Here is an 18,078-nt window from a genome sequence, read left to right on the forward strand (position 1 = left end):
CCTGGGGACTCCAGCATTGGGAAGCTCCTGACATTACTGTCCATATAGTGTTGTCTGGAACAGTATACAATTTTTTGCAGGATCTCTCAGAATTGCATAGCATAGTCTGCTATGCTATTCCATCCTTCAAAAAAGTTAAACCCTATTCACATGAGTTATATTGTAATTTGAAGTGAATTTTCAGTGCTCAATCCGCACTGAAAATAGGAGACAAATCCGCCACAACTGAAGTGGCCTTAGCCCTTATTCAGATGGTCGTGTTCGGTCCCGGATATACAGACTGCATGTCGGCCCTATTTCCCGGACTACACACAGTTCAGGGGGCCGGGCTTCTAGTATCATACTCATCCATAATGGTAGGAGTCCCTGCCTCCTTGCGGGAATAATGTCCCTGGTCCCGTACTGAAAACATGATTACAGTACAGAACAGTATTCCTGCGGGGCAGCAGAACTCCTTGCTATAGATAACTATAATGCCAGAAGTCCGTCTCCCTGAACTGTGGTCGGTCCAGGAAATACCACCGACACATGGTCCCTATATCACGGATCGAATAAGGACGTCTGAATAAGGCCTTAGTCTATTTACACAATGTGGTCAAATCCCATTTTTTGCCACAATTCTTTAAAAATCACGGCAAAAACTTGATTTAACCGCACTGTGAGAATATAGCCTGATATCAGCACTGATTTTTCATGTTTGTTCCGGTTTTTTTTGTGCAATTTTCATAATTGCGGCACAAATGGTGCAGTTTTGCAATGATTTTCATATAATCGCGGCAAAATTGTGCCATTTTTGCAACGATTACAGAAATTGCTGCAAAAAACGTGAGAAAAAAACTCAAAACATTTTAACAAACTGTGCTCTATAAATTCTACAAGTGGGGTCAGGAAGAATGTGAAGCAGGACAGAAAGGGGGGAAACACTCAGCAGCCTGCAGGGTCCAGTCGGCTGTGTAAAGAAGGACGTGTCTGGTGGGCAAGCTCTCTCCACACGGAGCTTCTGCTTTCATACTGCTCATGCAGCATCTTCCCCTTCTGTAAGTTCTCTCAGGGCCACAGCGTTAGATACTTTAGAGTAAGGAACGGGATCTATTACATTGCAGGGTCCATTCCTTTCTCCAAGTAACTAACTCTGGGGCCCTCATTCAAATTTTTAACCACTTCCTGACCAGAGGCTTTATCCCCCTTCCTGACCAGAAGCTTTACTGCCATTCCTGACAAGGCCCATTTTCAAGTTTTAGCCACGTGCCAATTTAAAAGCAAATTGTTCTTCTTTTATTCTTCCAACCTACATGTATTTGGTCTTGTTTTTCTCAGAATATGTTGGGCTTCCATATTGTGTACAAAAATAACTGATATATTTAACTTTTTAAAAATTTTAAAAGGAAAAAAGGGAAATACATTTTTAAAAAATGTGAATATGTCATTTAAGGTGATGTTTTTTTACATCTGTTGCAAGCCACTGGCTAAACACACCTGCGTACATAGTTGGCAACCTCTGCCGACTTCAGCGATATTAAATATGTGTGCATTTCTTACACACTGGGTGCAAGGCAGAGCTTAGAATGAATGTTGCGCAAACTGGCTTTTGGAGAGCAAATTTTCCAAAGCTGATTTCAATGTGATCTTTGTGCATGCGACCTGTATCACGGCCAAAGTCGCTGTGTAGCCCCAGCCTAAAGCTGTACAATGCATCAATATATATGATATGAAAGATGTAATACACAAGAAAGTTTGATCAGCACATTCCAGCAAAGTGAGAGAAAAAAAAAACGTGCACAGGTGCAAGTACGCCCGGGACTGTAAACAATATACAAGAAAATGGCGACAGCACCAGCTAGTTCCTTCCCTCGTCGAGTATATTCTGCAGGTTTAGACCCAGAACACGATGTATGAGCAGCATAGGGACCCACCTTATAAGTGAGGGTGCCTTGTCGTGGCAGGTGGGCTCACACAATTTGATCAAATTGTGATCAGAACCTTACTATTGTAAGTAGATTCAGCAGTAATGCAAATTTATATATAGCGTTTTAGGTGGCATTGGTATTCGCAGAGTACTGTCACCATTTTCTTGTGATATGAAAGATATAGAGGGATAGGCAGATAGAAATGATAATTAATCTTTATTTTCATGAAATCAAAAAAATAATCTCAATTTAGATAGCTATATAAAGATATTATCTATCTATCTATCTATCTATCTATCTATCTATCTATCTATCTATCTATCTATCTATCTATCTATCTATCTATCTATCTATCTATCTATCGTATAGATTAAGGCCTCATGCACATGGCCGTGCCCGTAATCACGGCCCACGATTGCGGTACAATTTATGGGAGCACGGCCCATAAAACGCAACAGATAGAACATGTTTTATCTTTTGTGGTACAGTTCTACGGCACGGACACCTATGCGTAGCGAAAGGTGTCCGTAGCCAAAAGAATTGAATGGGACCATAATTGCAGACCGTTTTTACGGTCGTGTGCATGGGGCCTTAGGCTGGAGCTACATGATGACTTCGGCCGCGACACTGTGCCCATGGCCAAAATCACTTTGTCCGGCTGCCTACATTGCAATTAAAATCACTGTGACCACATTCGCTGTCATTACTTGCCACATAAGCTACCGAACATAGTAATCTATGGCCGTGCGACCAGGGCCGCCATGTGGAATTTCTGGGCCCCAAACAGCCAAGATGTCTGTCCCCCCTCCATTACCAGTGTTGGGCAATGGAAAGTGTGGCGCTCACGTTTGTACGTTATACGCATTAACTGATTTTGGTGCTGATGTCAATTATAGTGAAGGAAACCATGGAGCAGGCAGTGACTGGTTAATGCTCCGGATTTTGTTCTATTTAGCCAAAACGTATCCCTCTGTATGGCATAAAGTGGGATACATCGCCCGGGGAATGGCCCCGGGGAAACTACTGAAGTCACTGTCCATAAATGGACAGTGTTGTCAGGAGCTTTCCCAGGGCTGGAGTCCCCGGGCAGAGCTTCTACTAGCATTCTGCCCAGGGACTTTGGCTTTGCAGTCCACGGCCAGAGAGTTGGCAACGCTCTGGCCAGGGATTCCAGCCCCGGGGAAATCCGCACAAGAAATAGAAGACAAATCCGCCACTTCTGAAGTGGCCTTGTTGAAACGTCCGTGCTCGGTCCGTTTTATATGGACCGTATGTCGGCAGTATTTCCCGGAACAACCACAGTTCAGGGAGCCAGGCTTCTAGCATCATATTTATCTATGACACTAGGAGTCCATGTCTCTCCGCAGGAATACTGTTCCGGCTCCCTTACTGAAAACATGATTACTGTACGGGACAGGTTTCCCGCGTAGAGACAGGGACACCTAATGTCATAGATAACTATGTTGCTATGAGCCCGGCTCCATGAACTGTGGTCGGTGCGGGAAATATGGCTGATACACGGTCCATATAAAACAGACTAAGCGCGACCGTCTGAATAAGGCCTTAGTCTATTTACACTGTGCAGTCAAATCACATTTGTTTGTAAAATCGCAACAAAATAAACATGATTTTACCACACTTTGACTATAGCCTAACAGCACTGTTTTACCATGTTTTGTACCCTTTTTTTAATGCAATTTTCGTAATCGCGGCACAAATCACGCAGTTTTGCCATGATTTTTTAAAAATCGCAACAAAACTGCGTCGTTTTTGCCGCGATTATGAAAATCGCAACAAAAAAAGAAAACGATAGGAAAACAATTTTAACATACTTTATATAATCAAGTTATATATATTCAAGTGTGGTCAGGAGGAATGTGAAGCAGGATGGAGAGAGGGACACACACTCACCAGCCTGCAGGTCCAGTCGGCAGTGTAGAGAAGGAGCTGGCTGGGGGGCGGGATCTCTCCACATGGAGCTTCTACATGCTGCATCTTCCTCTTCTGTTAGTCCTCTCAGGGCCCCAGCGTTAGTTACTTCAGAGTAAGGATTACTTACTATTACATTTCAGGGTCCGTTCCTTTCTCCAAGTGACTAACGCTGGAGACCTCAATGAAAAGTGTAAAGTTGATGAGAAGCGACGGGCCCTTATTTTTCATCATTCTGGCCGGGCCCCTGACGGCAGTACCAGCTGTAATGCCCTGATGCGTGCGACCTGTGTCGTGGCCAAAGTCGCCGTGTATGTATGATATAGATATAGCTTGAAATAATAATAATATATTATATCATAAAAAAATCTGCATTAAGATAGATGATTACTATAATATCTTTATTATAGATTAGATAGATGATAGATAGATAGATAGATAGATAGATAGATAGATAGATAGATAGATAGATAGATAGATAGATAGATAGATAGATAGATAGATAGATAGATAGATAGATAGATAGACAGATGATAGATAGATAGATAGATAGATAGATAGATAGATAGATAGATAGATAGATAGATAGATAGATAGATAGATAGATAGATAGATAGATAGATAGATGATGTAGTTTTTTTCATGTTTTACTACTTTAAGGGCCTGTTCACATCACCGTTCGCTTTCCGTTCTGGGGTTCCGTCGGAGGTTTCCGTTGGGTGAACCCTGCAACGGAAAGTGAAAGTGAAAGCACAGCTTCCGTTTCAGTCACTAACTCCGGCCAGATTATCGGCAACGGGGATTCCGCTCAATCAGTAGCCACTGACGTCACTATCCATACATGGACAGTGGAGTCAGGGGGTCCTCCGTGAGGGAATCCTTGGCCACAGCGTCGGCAATACTCTGGCCGGGGATTCCTCTGCTAGGGACCTGATTGTTCCCTGCTTCAGTATTAAGTTCAACTGTGTCTGCATCCTGAGGACGCAAACACAGTTGACAGCGGGACATACCCCCTGCCGCACGGAACAGCGGTACACCGCCCAGAATCCAGAACTGTCCCTCTGAATTTGGGACAGGGGGGCGGGTAGTCGTCAGGGGCTCTGGAGCGGAATCCCCGGCAATGCTAGGTGGATTCCGCTCCTAGCTCACATCCAACTTCCCGCCGGGTGCTGCCGGAAGGTGGATGTGGCAGCACCCGGCGTACGTCCGGCCACCATTAAAATAGATAGGATACAGCGCTCCCTGGGAGCCTGAACCAAAAAAGCTGCAGGTAACGTTTTTGGATCCGGCTCCCAGGGAGGTCGGGCACCATAAAGCGCCACAACGGATGTCCCCGGTGCCAGAACAGATCCCATAGAAAGCTCTGGGATCCGTTCTAACATCAGTTTGCCTCCGGCTGTTCTTCAACATGCCGGAGATAAACTGAAGCGGATGCCGTGAATATGTGAACGGCCGCTGACAAGGAAAAAACTGGTTGCTAAAAATAAAATGTGTTTTGTCACCATATTCTGAGAGCCATAACTTTTTTTAACTTGTCGATCGTGCATTATGAGAGCTAATTTTTTTGCAGGGTGAGCTGTAGTTTCTATTGGTACCATTTTGTAATATTTATTTTTTTACGGCATTTTTGTGGGTTAAATAATGCTATATTGAAGTCGTTTGGACTTTTACGGACTAGGCATTATTATTTATGATATTTTTTTTTTACATTGCGCTTAGGGGAAAATGGGAAAAGTTTCTTTTTAACATTTAATATTTTAATTTTTTTAAGTATTGAAAAAAAAAAATAGTTTAACTGTATTGAACTGTATAGTCCCTAGGGGACTTGAACCAGCGATCATTGAATTGATAATGCTAATGTAACATGATAATACTAATGTACTGCAGTATATTGTTACACTGACAAAAAGGCAGATCTGGGGGCCTTCATTAGCCATCCAGGCTGCCATGCCAAGCATAGGCACCCCGCTTTTGACCGTGGCATCTAAGGGGTTAAACAAGCTGGATCCCGCTCATTACACTGAAGTGTAGACTTTTACACACAAACGACACGCTTGTTCTATGGAGCGGGCTCAGCCGGTAAGTCCGCTCCATACACCTCAACCCGACCTCCGCCGTATAAATACAGCAGATGTCGGGAATGGGTTTAAGGGTCTCAGATGTCAGTCCCCCAGGATCAATCTTTTATGACCTGTTTAATCCCCAAAAAATTATCTCAGCTGATACCCAAAGGTATGCCATCAATGTTTAGGGCCACAAAATCCCTTCCATGTGTACCTTTCATTGAGCTCCTGTCCTGACATGTCATTATTAGAACAAAGATGTTCCTGGCACCCTAACAAGTGTTTTGCCTCCTCTTGGAGATCTCTGGCTCTTTAATGTTATGTTGACTGTTTGACCATAGACTTCAATGGGACTTATATTAATAATCAATCTATATAAAAATTATTGCCTTATCACATAACAATATGTATTTACATATAATACCATAAAATCAGAATACTCCTATGTGAAAAATGAACTAAAACTTAAATAACTTAGAAGTAAATAAAAATTGCTATGAGTTATAACCCCTTCACGACATTTGATGTATCCATACGCCAAAGTCGGGTAGCGAAAGTATGGAACGGGCTCATGGAGTGAACCCGCTCCATATGATGCCGGTGTCGGCTGTATGTTAAAGCCAACACTTCAGAGTAATGAGCGGGATCACGCTCTAGCGCGATCCCGCTCGTTTAACTCGTTAAATGCCATGGTCAATTGTGCCTGCAGCATTTCAATCATTAGAAAGAGTGGGGTGACCCCCTCTAACAGGTTATCGCGCCCCCCGCAATGCAATCACAGGGTGGCGATGGTTGCTTCCAATGTGATCTTTGTGCATGCGACCTGTGTCACGGCCAAAGTCGCTGTGTAGCCCCAGCCTAAAGCTGTACAATGCATCAATATATATGATATGAAAGATATAATACACAAGAAAGTTTGATCAGCACATTCCAGCAAAGTGAGAGAAAAAAAAAAACGTGCACAGGTGCAAGTACGCCCGGGACTGTAAACAATATACAAGAAAATGGCGACAGCACCAGCTAGTTCCTGCCCTCCTCGAGTATATTATGCAGGTTTAGACCCAGAACAGGATGTATGAGCAGCATAGGGACCCACCTTATAAGTGAGGGCGCCTTGTCGTGGCAGGTGGGCTCACACAATTTGATCAAATTGTGATCAGAACCTTACTATTGTAAGTATTGTAAGTAGATTCAGCAGTAATGCAAATTTATATATATCGTTTTAGGTGGCATTGGTATTCGCAGAGTACTGTCACCATTTTCTTGTGATATGAAAGATATAGAGGGATAGGCAGATAGAAATGATAATTAATCTTTATTTTCAAAAATAATCAAAAAAATAATCTCAATTTAGATAGCTATATAAAGATATTATCTATCTATCTATCTATCTATCTATCTATCTATCTATCTATCTATCTATCTATCTATCTATCTATCTATCTATCTATCTATCTATCTATCTATCTATCTATCGTATAGATTAAGGCCTCATGCACATGGCCGTGCCCGTAATCACGGCCAACAATTGCGGTACAATTTATGGGAGCACGGCCCATAAAACGCAACAGATAGAACATGTTTTATCTTTTGTGGTACAGTTCTACGGCACGGACACCTATGCGTAGCGAAAGGTGTCCGTAGCCAAAAGAATTGAATGGGACCGTAATTGCGGACCGTTTTTACGGTCGTGTGCATGGGGCCTTAGGCTGGGGCTACATGATGACTTCGGCCGCGACACTGTGCCCATGGCCAAAATCACTTTGTCCGGCTGCCAACATTGCAATTAAAATCACTGTGACCACATTCGCTGTCATTACTTGCCACGTAAGCTACCGAACATAGTAATCTATGGCCGTGCGACCAGTGCCGCCATGTGGAATTTCTGGGCCCCAAACAGCCAAGATGTCTGCCCCCCCCTCCATTACCAGTGTTGGGCAATGGAAAGTGTGGCGCTCACGTTTGTACGTTATACGCATTAACTGATTTTGGTGCTGATGTCAATTATAGTGAAGGAAACCATGGAGCAGGCAGTGACTGGTTAATGCTCTGGATTTTGTTCTATTTAGCCAAAACGTATCCCTCTGTATGGCATAAAGTGGGATACATCGCCCGGGGAATGGCCCCGGGGAAACTACTGAAGTCACTGTCCATAAATGGACAGTGTTGTCAGGAGCATTCCCAGGGCTGGAGTCCCCGGGCAGAGCTTCTACTAGCATTCTGCCCAGGGACTTTGGCTTTGCAGTCCACGGCCAGAGAGTTGGCAACGCTCTGGCCAGGGATTCCAGCCCCGGGGAAATCCGCACAAGAAATAGAAGACTAATCCGCCACTTCTGAAGTGGCCTTGTTGAAACGTCCGTGCTCGGTCCGTTTTATATGGACCGTATGTCGGCAGTATTTCCCGGAACAACCACAGTTCAGGGAGCCAGGCTTCTAGCATCATATTTATCTATGACACTAGGAGTCCCTGTCTCTCCGCAGGAATACTGTTCCCAATCCCTTACTGAAAACATGATTACTGTACGGGACAGGTTTCCCGCGTAGAGACAGGGACACCTAATATCATAGATAACTATGTTGCTATGAGCCCGGCTCCATGAACTGCGGTCGGTGCGGGAAATATGGCTGATACACGGTCCATATAAAACAGACTAAGCGCGACCGTCTGAATAAGGCCTTAGTCTATTTACACTGTGCAGTCAAATCACATTTGTTTGTAAAATCGCAACAAAAAAAACATGATTTTACCACACTTTGACTATAGCCTAACAGCACTGTTTTACCATGTTTTGTACCCTTTTTTTTAATGCAATTTTCGTAATCGCGGCACAAATCACGCAGTTTTGCCATGATTTTTTAAAAATCGCAACAAAACTGCGTCATTTTTGCCGCGATTATGAAAATCGCAACAAAAAAAGAAAACGATAGGAAAACAATTTTAACATACTTTATATAATCAAGTTATATATATTCAAGTGTGGTCAGGAGGAATGTGAAGCAGGATGGAGAGAGGGACACACACTCACCAGCCTGCAGGTCCAGTCGGCACTGTAGAGAAGGAGCTGGCTGGGGGGCGGGATCTCTCCACATGGAGTTTCTAAATGCTGCATCTTCCTCTTCTGTTAGTCCTCTCAGGGCCCCAGCGTTAGTTACTTCAGAGTAAGGATTACTTACTATTACATTTCAGGGTCCGTTCCTTTCTCCAAGTGACTAACGCTGGAGACTTCAATGAAAAGTGTAAAGTTGATGAGAAGCGACGGGCCCCTATTTTTCATCATTCTGGCCGGGCCCCTGACGGCAGTACCAGCTGTAATGCCCTGATGCGTGCGACCTGTGTCATGGCCAAAGTCGCCGTGTATGTATGATATAGATATAGCTTGATAGGTGACCCCCTCTAACAGGTTATCGCGCCCCCCGCAATGCAATCACAGGGTGGTGATGGTTGCTATGGCTGCCTGGGGGCCTAATGAAGGCCCCCCAGGTCCGCCATCTTTGTTATCCTATTAAGCCTTGCCTCTGGCAGGGCTTAATAGAAGCCTGTGAGAATCACGATATACTGCAATACATTAGTATTGCAGTATATAGTGCAAGCAATCTAATGATCGCTGGTTGAAGTCCCCTAGGGAGATTAATAAAAAAAAGTCAAAATTTGTAAAATAAAGTGTTTTTTTATGTAAAAAATTGTAAAAAAAATTAAAAGTTAAAAAAAAAAACCTTTTCCCTTTTCCCCCCTAGAGCATAGTAAAAAAATAAATAAATAAATATTATTGGTATCGCCGTATCTGTAAAAGTCTAAACTACAAAAAATGAAATAAAAAGTGATCAAAGCGTTGTATGTACCCCAAAATAGTATCATTAAAAACGACAGCTTATCCTGCAAAAAATAAGCCCTCATACCACTTAATCGACGGAAAAATAAAAAAGTTATGGCTCTCTGAATTTGGCGACGCAAAATAAATTTTATTTTTTACACTTAGGTTTTTACTTGTAAAAGTAGTAAAATATAGAAAAAACGATATATATTTGGTATCGCCGTAATTGTATTGACCCAGAGAATAAAGTTAACATGTTGTTTTAGTTGCACAGTAAATTCCGTAAAAACAAAACACAAAAAACAATGGAGGAATCGCTGTTTTTTTTATTTTCCACCCCACAAATATTTTTTTCCCATTTCCTAGTACATTATATGGCACAATAAATAGTGCTACGAAAAACTACAACTCGTCCCGCAATAATCAACCCCTCATAGGACTATATCGATGGAAAAATAAAACAGTTATGGCTTTTGGAACGTAGGGAGGAAAAAAATTTAAATTAAATCTGAAAAATGGCTGCGGCGGGAAGGGGTTAACATTTCTAAATGATATTGGCTGTCCATATTACACCCTGTAGATTATAACATACCTGACGGAAAACAGGTGGTAGAAGATTAAATTATCTAGTGCCTGACAAGGAAGTAACACAGTGAATTAACTTTTGGATCATCTAGTCTTTGTGGCTATTTAGGTTTTTATCATGAGTCCATCATTTTTAATTCATAGTTTTGGCACATTACCTTTTCTTATTATTAACTTTATTCATTTAAATTAGCCACATAATATATAGGGATAATATAAATGTGAAATATTTTTATTCAAGTCAATATTAAAGAAAACCAAAGAAGAGAAAGGCATAATTGTGAGTTGAAAGCTTTATGCAGGTTCCAAACAGAAGCATCATAAAAAGGCAGACAAAAATCTAAGTAGGACACTTAATCACATTCTGTGAGCCAAGCTAAAAGGGATTGTATGAGATTAGAAAAAAAAAGAGTATTTTTATTCCAGAAACAGTGCCACTCTTGACTATGGGTTGTGTCTAGTATTGCAGCTCTGTCCTATTGACTTGAATATGAACAATGTTCTTTTTTGTAATCTTATTCTAGCCCTTTAAAATCATTGGTATCCTGTTTCAGAAAACACACATATCAAATGAGAGTTCCCCATATACCCACTCCTATATATTGTTGCCTTTGAAAACCTTATAATCCTCATACCAAGGGCCTATATTTACCATATTGCAGAGGGTAAAAACAGGGTAAAAACAAACACAAAAATAAGTTAAGCCAGCCAAAAAATGTAATGCAGACGTTAAAAATGCAGCCAAAGTTTGGTAATCGTGTTTTATTTACTTAAGGTCACAACAGGAAATTAAATTATATCGGTTGTCAATTTTGACACCATTTTATTCATGGGCACAGTGTATGGCACTATTATATTCAGGGGCACAGTGTATGGTACTATTATATTCAGTGGCACAGTGTGTAGCACTATTATATTCAGGGCCACAGTATATAATACTATTATATTCAGGAGCATAGAGTGTGGCACCATAAAAAATTTTATCTTCGTTTATAGGTGCGAAAATGTTGGAAAAGTGAGCAGCCGAAGACATCTGAGCGGCAAACTCTGCAGAAATAGGTTGTGGCCAGGAGGAGTCATCATGGTAGTCTAGACCAGATGGAAAAGAAAAGAGAAAAAGTACGACTGCAATCTGAGAAGATGTCACCTGTGAGTGACTAAATGTAAATGTTTATTCTCCCCGTGACTGATCAGTAATGTAGTGACTGTATGATCGGCAGCAAAACACCCCCCCCCCCCACGGCATATATGTGTATGTCGGCAAAACAGAGAACCTGTTTTTAAAAATCTGAATCCCACCCCTGGTCCCGGCAGAGTAGCTGCCGGCCAAACAGTAGCTAGGCAGACACAGGTAGATGGTACCTTGGTGGTAGCAGGATACAGGCTGGTGCCGGATTACTGAAAGTAGACTGGTGCCGGATTACAGGAAGCAGGCTGGTGCCCGGTTACTGGAAGCACGCTGGTGGTGGATTACTGGAAGCACACTGGTGCCGGATTCTGGGCCGTCATCTGGAATTTCTTGGCCCCATAGAGCCAATACATCTGCCCCCCGTCCATTACCGGGCATGGACAACAGAAAATGTGGTGATCACGTTGGTAAATTATACGTGTTAACCGATTTTGGTGCTGATGTCAATTACAGTGAACAAAACCATGGACCGGTTAATGCCCTGGATTTTGTTAAATTCAGCCAAAACGTATCCAACTGTATGGCATACAATGGGGAATAGCCCTGGGAAAACTTCTCCTGACGAAGGTTGCGAAACGCGCGTCGAGGTGCTCGGTGTCCAGGTGTCCTATCCTCCATGTATCATGTCATTCACAGGTATAGTGTACTATTTCTAACCATTCATAGTTTTTGTCTGATTGGGGTTTTTTCATTGTAATTTAGCATTATTGCTTATACTCTATGTGATTTGAGTGACCCGTCAGTCTGATTACTTACACATGTTGTATAGTTTCCACTCTACCTGGGATGTGATTCTTTTTGTGAGGAATTATTATTCTATATATGATCTATGATCTTTGATATTGTACTAGATGATACCTGGCATATTTTTAATTATATTTTATATGTCTATAGTATATACTTGGGAGGGGGGTTATTTTTGTATGTCTTGTATTTATTGATGTGTAATAAAGTATAAATAAACATATTTTGATATAATATTATTATGTCGAGATTTTTCTTTTTGGTTTAATAAAGCCCTGGGAAAACTCCTGAAGTCATTGTCGATAAATGAACAGTGACGTCAGTAGCTTTCCCCGGTCAGCGCTTTTACTAGCCCTCTGCCCAGGGACTCCGGCGCTGTTCCTGATGTCCATATTTGGACAGTAATGTCAGGAGCTTCCCCAGGGCCAAAGTGCAAGGACAGAGCAATTCCGATGTTCTGCCTGGGGACTCCAGCATTGGGAAGCTCCTGACATTACTGTCCATATAGTGTTGTCTGGAACAGTATACAATTTTTTGCAGGATCTCTCAGAATTGCATAGCATAGTCTGCTATGCTATTCCATCCTTCAAAAAAGTTAAACCCTATTCACATGAGTTATATTGTAATTTGAAGTGAATTTTCAGTGCTCAATCCGCACTGAAAATAGGAGACAAATCCGCCACGTCTGAAGTGGCCTTAGCCCTTATTCAGATGGTCGTGTTCGGTCCCAGATATACAGACTGCATGTCGGCCCTATTTCCCGGACTAACCACAGTTCAGGGGGCCGGGCTTCTAGTATCATACTCATCCATAATGGTAGGAGTCCATGCCTCCTTGCGGGAATAATGTCCCTGGTCCCGTACTGAAAACATGATTACAGTACAGAACAGTATTCCTGCGGGGCAGCAGAACTCCTTGCTATAGATAACTATAATGCCAGAAGTCCATCTCCCTGAACTGTGGTCGGTCCAGGAAATACAACCGACACATGGTCCCTATATCACGGATCGAATAAGGACGTCTGAATAAGGCCTTAGTCTATTTACACAATGTGGTCAAATCCGATTTTTTGCCACAATTCTTTAAAAATCACGGCAAAAACTTGATTTAACCGCACTGTGAGAATATAGCCTGATATCAGCACTGATTTTTCATGTTTGTTCCGGTTTTTTTTTGTGCAATTTTCATAATTGCGGCACAAATGGTGCAGTTTTGCAATGATTTTCATATAATCGCGGCAAAATTGTGCCATTTTTGCCACGATTACAGAAATTGCTGCAAAAAACGTGAGGAAAAAAACTCAAAACATTTTAACAAACTGTGCTCTATAAATTCTACAAGTGGGGTCAGGAAGAATGTGAAGCAGGACAGAAAGGGGGAAAACACTCAGCAGCCTGCAGGGTCCAGTCGGGTGTGTAAAGAAGGACCTGTCTGGTGGGCAAGCTCTCTCCACACGGAGCTTCTGCTTTCATACTGCTCAAGCAACATCTTCCCCTTCTGTAAGTTCTCTCAGGGCCACAGCGTTAGATACTTTAGAGTAAGGAACGGGCCCTATTACATTGCAGGGTCCATTCCTTTCTCCAAGTAACTAACTCTGGGGCCCTCATTCAAATTTTTAACCACTTCCTGACCAGAGGCTTTATCCCCCTTCCTGACCAGAAGCTTTACTGCCATTCCTGACAAGGCCCATTTTCAAGTTTTAGCCACGTGCCAATTTAAAAGCAAATTGTTCTTCTTTTATTCTTCCAACCTACATGTATTTGGTCTTGTTTTTCTCAGAATATGTTGGGCTTCCATATTGTGTACAAAAATAACTGATATATTTAACTTTTTAAAAATTTTAAAAGGAAAAAAGGGAAATACATTTTTAAAAAATGTGAATATGTCATTTAAGGTGATGTTTTTTTACATCTGTTGCAAGCCACTGGCTAAACACACCTGCGTACATAGTTGGCAACCTCTGCCGACTTCAGCTATATTAAATATGTGTGCATTTCTTACACACTGGGTGCATGGCAGAGCTTAGAATGAATGTTGCGCAAACTGGCTTTTGGAGAGCAAATTTTCCAAAGCTGATTCCAATGTGATCTTTGTGCATGCGACCTGTGTCACGGCCAAAGTCGCTGTGTAGCCCCAGCCTAAAGCTGTACAATGCATCAATATATATGATATGAAAGATATAATACACAAGAAAGTTTGATCAGCACATTCCAGCAAAGTGAGAGAAAAAAAAAAACGTGCACAGGTGCAAGTACGCCCGGGACTGTAAACAATATACAAGAAAATGGCGACAGCACCAGCTAGTTCCTGCCCTCCTCAAGTATATTCTGCAGGTTTAGACCCAGAACAGGATGTATGAGCAGCATAGGGACCCACCTTATAAGTGAGGGCGCCTTGTCGTGGCAGGTGGGCTCACACAATTTGATCAAATTGTGATCAGAACCTTACTATTGTAAGTAGATTCAGCAGTAATGCAAATTTATATATAGCGTTTTAGGTGGCATTGGTATTCGCAGAGTACTGTCACCATTTTCTTGTGATATGAAAGATATAGAGGGATAGGCAGATAGAAATGATAATTAATCTTTATTTTCATGAAATCAAAAAAATAATCTCAATTTAGATAGCTATATAAAGATATTATCTATCTATCTATCTATCTATCTATCTATCTATCTATCTATCTATCTATCTATCTATCTATCTATCTATCTATCTATCTATCTATCTATCTATCTATCTATCTATCTATCTATCGTATAGATTAAGGCCTCATGCACATGGCCGTGCCCGTAATCACGGCCCACGATTGCGGTACAATTTATGGGAGCACGGCCCATAAAACGCAACAGATAGAACATGTTTTATCTTTTGTGGTACAGTTCTACGGCACGGACACCTATGCGTAGCGAAAGGTGTCCATAGCCAAAAGAATTGAATGGGACCGTAATTGCGGACCGTTTTTACGGTCGTGTGCATGGGGCCTTAGGCTGGAGCTACATGATGACTTCGGCCGCGACACTGTGCCCATGGCCAAAATCACTTTGTCCGGCTGCCTACATTGCAATTAAAATCACTGTGACCACATTCGCTGTCATTACTTGCCACGTAAGCTACCGAACATAGTAATCTATGGCCGTGCGACCAGGGCCGCCATGTGGAATTTCTGGGCCCCAAACAGCCAAGATGTCTGCCCCCCCCTCCATTACCAGTGTTGGGCAATGGAAAGTGTGGCGCTCACGTTTGTACGTTATACGCATTAACTGATTTTGGTGCTGATGTCAATTATAGTGAAGGAAACCATGGAGCAGGCAGTGACTGGTTAATGCTCTGGATTTTGTTCTATTTAGCCAAAACGTATCCGACTGTATGGCATAAAGTGGGATACATCGCCCGGGGAATGGCCCCGGGGAAACTACTGAAGTCACTGTCCATAAATGGACAGTGTTGTCAGGAGCTTTCCCAGGGCTGGAGTCCCCGGGCAGAGCTTCTACTAGCATTCTGCCCAGGGACTTTGGCTTTGCAGTCCACGGCCAGAGAGTTGGCAACGCTCTGGTCAGGGATTCCAGCCCGGGGAAATCCGCACAAGAAATAGAAGACAAATCCGCCACTTCTGAAGTGGCCTTGTTGAAACGTCCGTGCTCGGTCCGTTTTATATGGACCGTATGTCGGCAGTATTTCCCGGAACAACCACAGTTCAGGGAGCCAGGCTTCTAGCATCATATTTATCTATGACACTAGGAGTCCCTGTCTCTCCGCAGGAATACTGTTCCCGATCCCTTACTGAAAACATGATTACTGTACGGGACAGGTTTCCCGCGTAGAGACAGGGACACCTAATGTCATAGATAACTATGCTGCTATGAGCCCGGCTCCATGAACTGTGTTCGGTGCGGGAAATATGGCTGATACACGGTCCATATAAAACAGACTAAGCGCGACCGTCTGAATAAGGCCTTAGTCTATTTACACAGTGCAGTCAAATCACATTTGTTTGTAAAATCGCAACAAAAAAAACATGATTTTACCACACTTTGACTATAGCCTAACAGCACTGTTTTACCATGTTTTGTACCCTTTTTTTAATGCAATTTTCGTAATCGCGGCACAAATCACGCAGTTTTGCCATGATTTTTTAAAAATCGCACCAAAACTGCGTCATTTTTGCCGCGATTATGAAAATCGCAACAAAAAAAGAAAACGATAGGAAAACAATTTTAACATACTTTATATAATCAAGTTATATATATTCAAGTGTGGTCAGGAGGAATGTGAAGCAGGATGGAGAGAGGGACACACACTCACCAGCCTGCAGGTCCAGTCGGCAGTGTAGAGAAGGAGCTGGCTGGGGGGCGGGATCTCTCCACATGGAGCTTCTAAATGCTGCATCTTCCTCTTCTGTTAGTCCTCTCAGGGCCCCAGCGTTAGTTACTTCAGAGTAAGGATTACTTACTATTACATTTCAGGGTCCGTTCCTTTCTCCAAATGACTAACGTTGGAGACCTCAATGAAAAGTGTAAAGTTGATGAGAAGCGACGGGCCCCTATTTTTCATCATTCTGGCCGGGCCCCTGACGGCAGTACCAGCTGTAATGCCCTGATGCGTGCGACCTGTGTCGTGGCCAAAGTCGCCGTGTATGTATGATATAGATATAGCTTGATAGGTGACCCCCTCTAACAGGTTATCGCGCCCCCCGCAATGCAATCACAGGGTGGCGATGGTTGCTATGGCTGCCTGGGGGCCTAATGAAGGCCCCCCAGGTCCGCCATCTTTGTTATCCTATTAAGCCTTGCCTCTGGCAGGGCTTAATAGAAGCCTGTGAGAATCACGATATACTGCAATACATTAGTATTGCAGCATACAGTGCAAGCAATCTAATGATCGCTGGTTGAAGTCCCCTAGGGGGACTAATAAAAAAAGTCAAAATGTGTAAAATAAAGTGTGTTTTTATGTAAAAAAAATAAAAAATAAATTAAAGTTAGAAAAAAAAACCTTTTCCCATTTCCCCCCTAGAGCATAGTAAAAAAATAAATAAATAAATATAATTGGTATCGCCGCATCTGTAAAAGTCTAAACTACAAAAAATGAAATAAAAAGTGATCAAAGCGTTGTATGTACCCCAAAATAGTATCATTAAAAACGACAGCTTATCCTGCAAAAAATAAGCCCTCATACCACTTAATCGACGGAAAAATAAAAAAATTATGGCTCTCTGAATTTGGCGACGCAAAATAAATTTAATTTTTTACACTTAGGTTTTTACTTGTAAAAGTAGTAAAATATAGAAAAAACTATATATATTTGGTATCGCCGTAATTGTATTGACCCAGAGAATAAAGTTAACATGTTGTTTTAATTGCACAGTAAATTCCGTAAAAACAAAACACAAAAAACAATGGAGGAATCGCTGTTTTTTTTATTTTCCGCCCCACAAATATTTTTTTCCCATTTCCTAGTACATTATATGGCACAATAAATAGTGCTACGAAAAACTACAACTCGTCCCGCAAAAATCAACCCCTCATAGGACTATATCGACGGAAAAATAAAACAGTTATGGCTTTTGGAACGTAGGGAGGAAAAAAATTAAAATTAAATCTGAAAAATGGCTGCGGCGGGAAGGGGTTAAAATGTCTAAATGATATTGGCTGTCCATATTACACCCTGTAGATTATAACATACCTGACGGAAAACAGGTGGTAGAAGATTAAATTATCTAGTGCCTGACAGGGAAGTAACACAGTGAATTAACTTTTGGATCATCTAGTCTTTGTGGCTATTTAGGTTTTTATCATGAGTCCATCATTTTTAATTCATAGTTTTGGCACATTACCTTTTCTTATTATTAA

The sequence above is a fragment of the Rhinoderma darwinii genome, chromosome 4, assembly GCF_050947455.1.
Source record: "Rhinoderma darwinii isolate aRhiDar2 chromosome 4, aRhiDar2.hap1, whole genome shotgun sequence".
Classification (NCBI taxonomy): Eukaryota; Metazoa; Chordata; class Amphibia; order Anura; family Rhinodermatidae; genus Rhinoderma; species Rhinoderma darwinii.